The sequence below is a fragment of the Ctenocephalides felis genome, unplaced genomic scaffold (genome assembly GCF_003426905.1).
Source record: "Ctenocephalides felis isolate EL2017-DRISC unplaced genomic scaffold, ASM342690v1 CF-g0.4_SCAFFOLD_03571, whole genome shotgun sequence".
In the NCBI taxonomy this organism is placed as follows: domain Eukaryota; kingdom Metazoa; phylum Arthropoda; class Insecta; order Siphonaptera; family Pulicidae; genus Ctenocephalides; species Ctenocephalides felis.
Genome location: NW_020539725.1, coordinates 63,542,071 through 63,550,504, shown reverse-complemented (window position 1 = coordinate 63,550,504; position 8,434 = coordinate 63,542,071). Strand labels below are relative to the sequence as shown.

Genomic DNA, 8,434 nt, shown 5'->3' with positions numbered 1-8,434 from the left:
TTGTCGCTTAGACTGTGCTTAGTCTGGGTAATTTTTGCAATTTTCAGCTCAAAAAAATTACATTTCTATAATTTTGCATAAAATCCCAAAATTACATTTCTATAATTAGCAAAAAATTGGAAAAGTACTCCAGTAAAGTCACATTCTAAACGCACTTGCAAAAATATTTACACCAGGTTTTAACTTAGATTGTGCTCAGTGGGAATTTTTTTCAATTTTTAACACATTTGTGTATCTAAAGTGAAAATTAATGCCCTAATCATTTTCGATATACAAAAAAAAATTTCTTTGAAAATTAATTAAAAAAAATTGTGAATAATTTTATGAATAACTCAAATCGGTTGAACCGTGATTTCGCACATACACACACACACATTAATTTTGTCTAAGGTATGCCTAAATGTTCAGAAACCGTTGAAACGTAAAGATATGCAAAAATATTCATGGAGGATTACGTTTTCGCCTTTGTCAAAAAAACTGTAACTTTAAGGCTAAAATGTACTCATTTTCTTTTTGTTCCCACAATTAATAATAATTAATTACTTTAATATGATATGACTACTTCGAGATTACTGAAGCGTGAGACATAATTTCAGTCGAGAAATTGTCTTAATTCTTGGGGAAAGAAATAATGGAGAATTATTCTTTGTTACATTTACTTTACATACATTCATTGACTGTTTGTTTTTTTGACTATTTCGCTGGCTATACAGTCTCATTTTTTGAGCAGCTATTTTAATAACTTGAAAGATTTACTACGGGATGTGACATAAATTACATTATATTTTATTTCACGTTTCTATAATTTATTAATCTAGAATTAAAATTAATATCCAAAAAATTTCAATATTCAAAAAAAATATTTTCAGAAAAATATAGAAACTTTGAACTAAAAACATGCCTTTTCCAAATAGTTTCGATGAAAGTAAAAATTAATAACCAAAAGAGTCATTTTCTCCTTACCCGGTGTGGTGGACGTCCTCGGTGTCTTGGGGGTCCCCGGAACCTCCAGATCGTTGACGGGGCTCTCGTACGAGACCATCTTGATGGCGGGCAAGGCGGGCAATCCGGGACGTTTGCAGTCGCCGTTCCTCTGAGACATCTTTGTTGTGGCGGTGGTTGCCATTATTGGTGGCGGCGGTGGTGGTGCTCGTGCTGTTGTTCTGGCAGGCTGGGGATTCCATTTTGGATTACTGAAAAGGGAAATAGAAATAGAAATATGAAATATAATAATTAGTAAAGAAAGATCCATCATCAATAGCTCAGAAAACAAATAGAGTGATAATTTTGAAACAATTAATTGAATTTTGTCCACCGTTGAAGTAAAACTTTTTTGCTATTGTACAAGACGACTATCAAGTCAAAAATAAAGTCTTCATTTAAGAATTTAAAATCAGTAGTGGTAATATGTTAACACTACTGATAATACATTCAATGTCAACCACTTTACTAATATTTTCAAACAATAAATTAATTACGTTAATATGATATGATTTTTTCCAGATTACCCAAACGAGAGATATAAATTCAGTCGACAAATTGTCTAAATTTCTTCGAAAAGAAATATTGGAAAATTATTCTTTGTTAAATTTATTTTACATACATTCATTGACTGCTTGTTTTTTTCTCTATTTTGCTGGCGATACAGTCTCGCCTGTCTTGCATATAAAAATATTTTCCATTCTAATAATCTCAAAGATTTAGAGTAATCACGAAAATACAAATTACTTCAATAAACTTACGTTTCGTACAAGGCACAATTTCCGAACAATATGCTTCACGCTTTCGGTGACACGACGACCAATCACAATCTACCCGTATAGAAATGATATCATCGAGAGCGAATGATGAACAGTTCGGGCGTAACGGACTTCCGTTGCATTTTCACAGATTTACTTCCTAGCCGCGATTAAAGAAGTTCTACTTCAAAGGTATTTTTCTGTTTTTAGTTTTGTTTGGTGCATTCAGTTGTGAGTTACAGGGTGTTACAAAATGGAAGTGGACAAAGAGAAAATTGGGTACATTTTACAGTTTTTTTGGGCAAAGACGAAAAATCGACCATAAAACAATTTTAAACCAATAAACCAAAAATAATGGATTTCTTTTTCTGCAACATAATATTTCATTTTATATTTACAAATGACAATGCTATTTTAAAGTAGAGGGCAAAAGATGTGTAACTAGTCTATATTGTCAATTTTCAAACAATTTTTTTTTATTTTGTTGTTTAGTTTACGGATATCGAATATTTTATTTTATATTTATATTTGGCAATGCTATTTTAAAGTAGAGAGCAAAAGATGTGTAACTAGTCTATATTGTTAATTTTCAAACAAAAATATTTTTTTTGGTTTTGAGCACTGTTGTTTAGTTTACGGATACCTAATATTTTATTTTATATTTATATTTGACAATGCTATATTAAAGTAGAGGGCAAAAGATGTGTAACTAGTCTATATTGGCAATTTTCAAACATTTTTTTTTCATTTTGAGCACTGTTGTTTAGTTTACGGATATCACATATTTTATTTTATATTTATATTTGACAACGCTGTTTTAAAGTAGAGGGCAAACGATGTGTAACTAGTGTATATTGTTAATTTTCAAACTAAAAAAAAAGCTTTTGAGCACTGTTGTTTAATTTGTCGATATCTAATATTTTATTTTATATTTATATTTGGCAATGCTATTTTAAAGTAGAGGGCAAAAGATGTGTAACTAGCCTATATTGACAAAAAATCACAAACTATCACGCGGGGGGAGGAAGAGGTATAGTAAGATATCACGCGTATTTATTTTTTACCTGATTTTTTTTTAAAAAAGTCCAAACATTTTCAAAAAAAATCCAAAATGTTACAATTTTTTCTCGTAACTGAAAATACACGTAATCTTTGGAGGGGAAAAAGGAGGGCTTTACAAAAAATCACAAAATATCTCGTGTAGAAGGGAAGACATCACGTATATTTATTTTTTACCTGAATTAAATTTTTTTTTAAAAATCCAATTTTTTCTCGTAACTAAAAATGCACGTGATCTTTCGAAGGGAAGGGGGGGGGTTAATTTACAACAAATCAAGAAATATCACGTGGACAAGGAAAAAGATATCACGTATATTTATTTTATACCTGATTTAAATAAAAATCAAAAATTTACAATTTTTTCTCGTAACTAAAAATGCACGTGATGTTTGGCGTGGAAGGAAGGGCGGAGGGGTAATTTTGAATATCACCAAGGGGAGGGGAGTACAAAAAACCTTAAAAAATCGAACCCGTGACTAATGGACGCCCCTTAAGTGAAATTAATGTAGTCGGCTTGATTTTCACAGTATAATATTTACCAAGTCTAAGTATTATCGAGTATAAGTATAATAGGAACCAAATGTTATTTGAATATTTCTAATCGGTTGATCAGCGCTCCCGAAATATTCGACAAAAGATTGTCTCCACAGTATGAATCTTTAGCAAATAAAATATTAATATCACCCAAAGATGCTCAATCTTTGTGCACCGCCCTATACCCTAATACCTCAAAATCTCTTCAAATTTAGCCTAGTACTTCTCAAAAGTCAGTACCACCCGGAAACCACAATACCACCAACCAAGTGATCTAAATCTAAATCCACCAAAACCTTGACTTCTTTGTCAATTATCCCTCGAGGTCAACACCATCGTCAGTTTTGGTCAACAAACCCAAAGGTCGACCCAAACAACCTGTCTTCGGGCAAACAGGCCAAGTGATCTAGTTTACTCTAAACAAAATTTCGTTCATAGGTAGAACTGGTTCGTTTGAAATTGTGAAAGTAGGTCGATGGTAACTGATACCATACCATATACCACTGTCCACCTGTGCTGTGCCGTGACAACCTCCTCATGTGACAACTTTTGCAGAAATTTAAATTAACACAAACCATTCTATTGTCGAGGAATGTAGGGAATTTTATGTGATTAGAGGAAATAGACCGAGAGCTGGGGGAGGATTTTGGATTACTGAGACATAATTAATTGACTATGAGTCAAAGTAATATCTAATAATTGCGTTTAATTTACCTATTCAAACAAGATCTTTCAAAGCACCGTGTTTGAGAAAAATATGCCAAAAAGTGCATTTTCATATTAACATTTCAAAAAAGTTGATATTTTGAGCTTCTAGTAACACTTGCGATCCGTTTAATATCGTTTTTGTGTATAAATATAACTACGAACAGAACTACTTACTACAATTCAATCATAATTAAATAATATTCATGTAAAACATCCTATTAAACGTAATTGAACATCGTCTGTCAAAAACATTAGACATTTGACGTATGAGCCACCGTTCATGGTTTTATTCAAATTACGCTTCTACAAAAATGTTCAAATTACAAATGTAAAGTTTCTACGCGATTTTGAAATAATATCTCACCTTTCCGACAATCTCTGTATTTGCACGAATTTTTCAAGACTAAGACTGGCTAAATCGGTTTAGCTGTTTTCGAGTTTTAGCGGATCATTTTATCGAGAGCTCCATTTTTATATATAAGATAATGACAAATTATTTTATCCCTATTTTTTCATCTTTTTTCTCACACGATTATTATTTGTATTTCGTTTTAAAACAATCTGTAAATCAAGTTGGGCAAATACACAAAGTTTCATTAAAATTGGTTCAGCAGTTCAGGAGCAGTTTAATGTCATAAACACATAAAAGCTCGGTCAATATTACAATAATTAATAATAGGCTGTAACTTGGTAAAATTGTTTAAAATACAATTCTAAAAGAAATCTCAAAAGTGCTCATTGTTCCGGCGCGAGCTAAAAAATTCGCACGAAATCTATGTTAAAAAAATGCATTTTTACGATTTTCGGCTAAATGGTCAGTTTTATCGCAGAATTATCTGAGACAAAATTGTAGAGCATAAAATTATCTACAAAAAGAAGAAGATACATAAGGTTTTTGTGTATAAATATAACTACGAACAAAACTACTTACTACAACTTAATCGTAATTAAATAATATTCACGTAAAACATCCTATTAAACGCAATTGAACATCATCTGTCAAAAAGATTTGACATTTGACGTATTAGCCACCGTCCATTGTTTTATTTAAATTACGCTTCTACAAAAATGTTCAAATTAAAAATGCAAGTTTCTACGCGATTTTGAAATAATATCTCACCTTTCCGACCATCTCTGGATTGGCACAAATTTTTCAACACTAAGACTGGCCAAATCGGTTTAGCCTTTTTCGAGTTTTACCGAATCATTTTATCGAGAGCTCCATTTTTATATATAAGATATATTTATTATTATTATTATTGCACATGTCTAGCACATATAATTTGTTCTTATTTCCTCTCCGATCACAAACTCGTTTGACAACATAACTAGACTGGCTATTCATATACATTGTTGTTTTTTTTGCCTATTATATTTTATTACATCAATTCATAACATAAAACTTGTCCTGGTCGTGAAAATAATGGAAATACAGGCGATTGTTCAAAACCAGACTAGACTAATAAATTTTTTGTACCAACTTTTTGTATAATAAACAACCCTAAATTTTCACACTCCTAAGGAAATCATTTTTTGTCATACTTTTATATGCGAATGGTTTTCATCAATTTTCTTAGCCTTAAAATATAATTAAAAAAACAGTTAAGTTTTTTATTAAGAGTTGTCCAATTCTAACACTTTTTCTGAAGATTTAAAAAAAATTCTATAATTTTTAATAATTGCTAAAACTTTACTCTCACAACTGTAAAATTAATATAATTTTTTGGACAAATACATACAACCCCAAATTTTCACCTTATTTTGTAGTAGTAGTCATTTCACTAATTCAAACGAATATTAGTAATCCAATGATTAACAAATATGCTAAATGATAGATATAAAATTTTATGATTTTGTTTATCTTTAAATTTGAATAAACAGAAGCACGTGGATTAATAATAAAAATACTCTTGAAAAAAACTGAATCTTTAATTGAACAAATTCATTATTTTTTTATGTGACCATCAAGAACAAGTACAAGAAGTTTTTATGAATAGCTCCCGCAAATCTGCTGTAACTTTTTTTCTAATAAATATTTTTACTCGTAATTATTTTTAAAAATATAGTTAAAAGATGCCTTTATATGTGTATAAATTTTTGTATAGTTATATTTAATAGTTTTTACAGGAAAAATTCTAGAAAAGTGTTTTTTTTCGGCCGTAAAGTGTATATAACCCCTTAAGTATAAATTTTGAAATTATTGCAAATTATATAAAATCAAAAATATTCGATTTTTATGTACTTAAGTAGTTTCTTTTAAATAATAATAATAATAAGTGATAATTTAATGACACAGAACATTTAACTGTACCAGAGTGATCAGGACAACGATTTACAAAAAAGGACCTTACTGACGAGCAAATTAAATTTAAAATTGCAATATAAAAGAACTCTACTGACGAGCAAATTAGATTTAGAATTGGAATATAAAAGGACTCTACTGACGAGCAAATTAAATATCAATTCAGAGCAGCAAAAATATCCTTCATAAAAAGGACTCTACTTCATAAGAAATTTACAATAATTTAATTTTATTTCATCTTTCATATATACAATTTCAATACTTTTTTATTTTGCAGATACAGGAACCTTTACAGTATTTCCTAATATTTTTAGCAATTTTGGATTTTAACAATTCTAAACAAAATGATGCCCCATTTTTATGTTTAACATTTTGAATTTAAAAAAAAAAAATGAATTGATATATTTTAAATTGCAACTATCCTTTGGGGCGTGGACCCCGCGTTAGGAAACACTGCTTCAACCCTTTCACCTCATATTATTTAAATTTAATGTAACATTTTGAGAACAAATTTAACAGAAAATCTGAATTAATTTAAAAAAATACGAATAAAGGTAAGAAAACAATTTCTGGCTTTGAGTAAAAATTGTGGAAAACAGCCTACTAAAGCTTGGGAAACACTGGTCTAAATAAAACCAATTTTTTTATAATTAATCAATTACAAAACTCACCTTTAAATTAAAATTATCACGTATAAAAAATCACTAGTTTACACTCACTCAAAATGCAATTTTTCACAAAACCAAATCGATTTTTAATTTTGTTTAGTTTTTATTTGTTTCTAATTTAATATTAATTAATGATTTTTTAATATTTTTGGGGAATAAAAATTAGAAAAAAGGGCCACCACACTGCAGGACGTCCCGTCTGAAACTGACTTTGCGAAGCGGACGAATTCGCTATATCAACTTTGCGGGAGATAGTGCGACGGCCGGTCGAAAAAAATACTCATCCGAAAAAACAAGCACTAGAATCATATTAATAATAAACTAGTGGTGTATGGCATCGTGCCTTAAGGCAAATTGCTGAAACTTCCCGTACCGTAATGAAATATACGAGAAATTTTAAACGTTTTCAAATATATTATTACAAATACTGTAACTTTCATTATTTTTGCTATCTTTGTTATATCTGAGCAAATCAAATGTAAATCATAAATCAATTCATCTCCAGAACATTAACAATCGTCATTTCATTTCGAATTCAATTTCAAAAAAAAAATAGTTGCCTAATTTACACAAAATTATCAAAAAAGCTCCCGCAATTTACACAAAATTGGAAAAAGTGCTCCCGTATAGTCACATTCTAAACGCATTTGCAAATAATTATGTGCGACATTTTCACTTATACTGTGCTTAGCTTAGCGGCATTTTCACATTTTTCAATAGTTTTCACAAAATTGGAAAAGTGCTCCAGTACGTAAACAGTCTAAACGCACTTGGGTAAACATTTGTACCAGAGTGGCGCTTAGACTGTGCTTAGCCTGGGTAATTTTTGGATTTTTAATCCAAAATTACAAAAATATTTTATGGAAAATAAAGAAAGATGTAATAATTTTTTATCCCCAAAAGCAATTGTTTTGTCAATACAAGCAGAAAGTTTTTTGAATCATTCAAATAAGACGCTTAGTTCACTCAAAAACTGCCATTTATTGCACATTTAGGTCCGTATCTTCGAAATGGCTAGACCTGCCTTTGCCAAAAACTTCACCCCAACATCACGAATTGAATGTTTTTCAGATCATTCAAATCGGATGCTTAGTTCTCTCAAAAACTCGACTTCTATTTTCTGCACTCTTTGCTCCGTAACTCCAAAACGGCTGGACCGATTTTTGCCAAAAACTAATCAGCACCTCTCCCTATCAATAGGAATCGATGGTTTGTTGAATTTTTCAAATCGGTTCATCCATACGCCCGAAATCGTCGACAAAAAATTGTCTCCATACATACACACACAAAAATCAATTTTTTCTGAAATATGCCAAAACGTTCAGAAACTTCTGAAACGTGAAGATATGCAAAAAAATTTATTTTCGATTTTCGGACCATTACTATAACTTACCCTACGGGAAGTTAATTATTAATAATGTTTG

General features: G+C 30.3%; 1 pseudogene; it reads right to left on the bottom strand.

The window, feature by feature from the left end:
- LOC113386747 overlaps positions 1 to 7,200 on the bottom strand; it is a 70,174-nt pseudogene extending 62,974 nt beyond the window's left edge.
- Between the last annotated feature and the right edge of the window lie 1,234 nt (positions 7,201 to 8,434).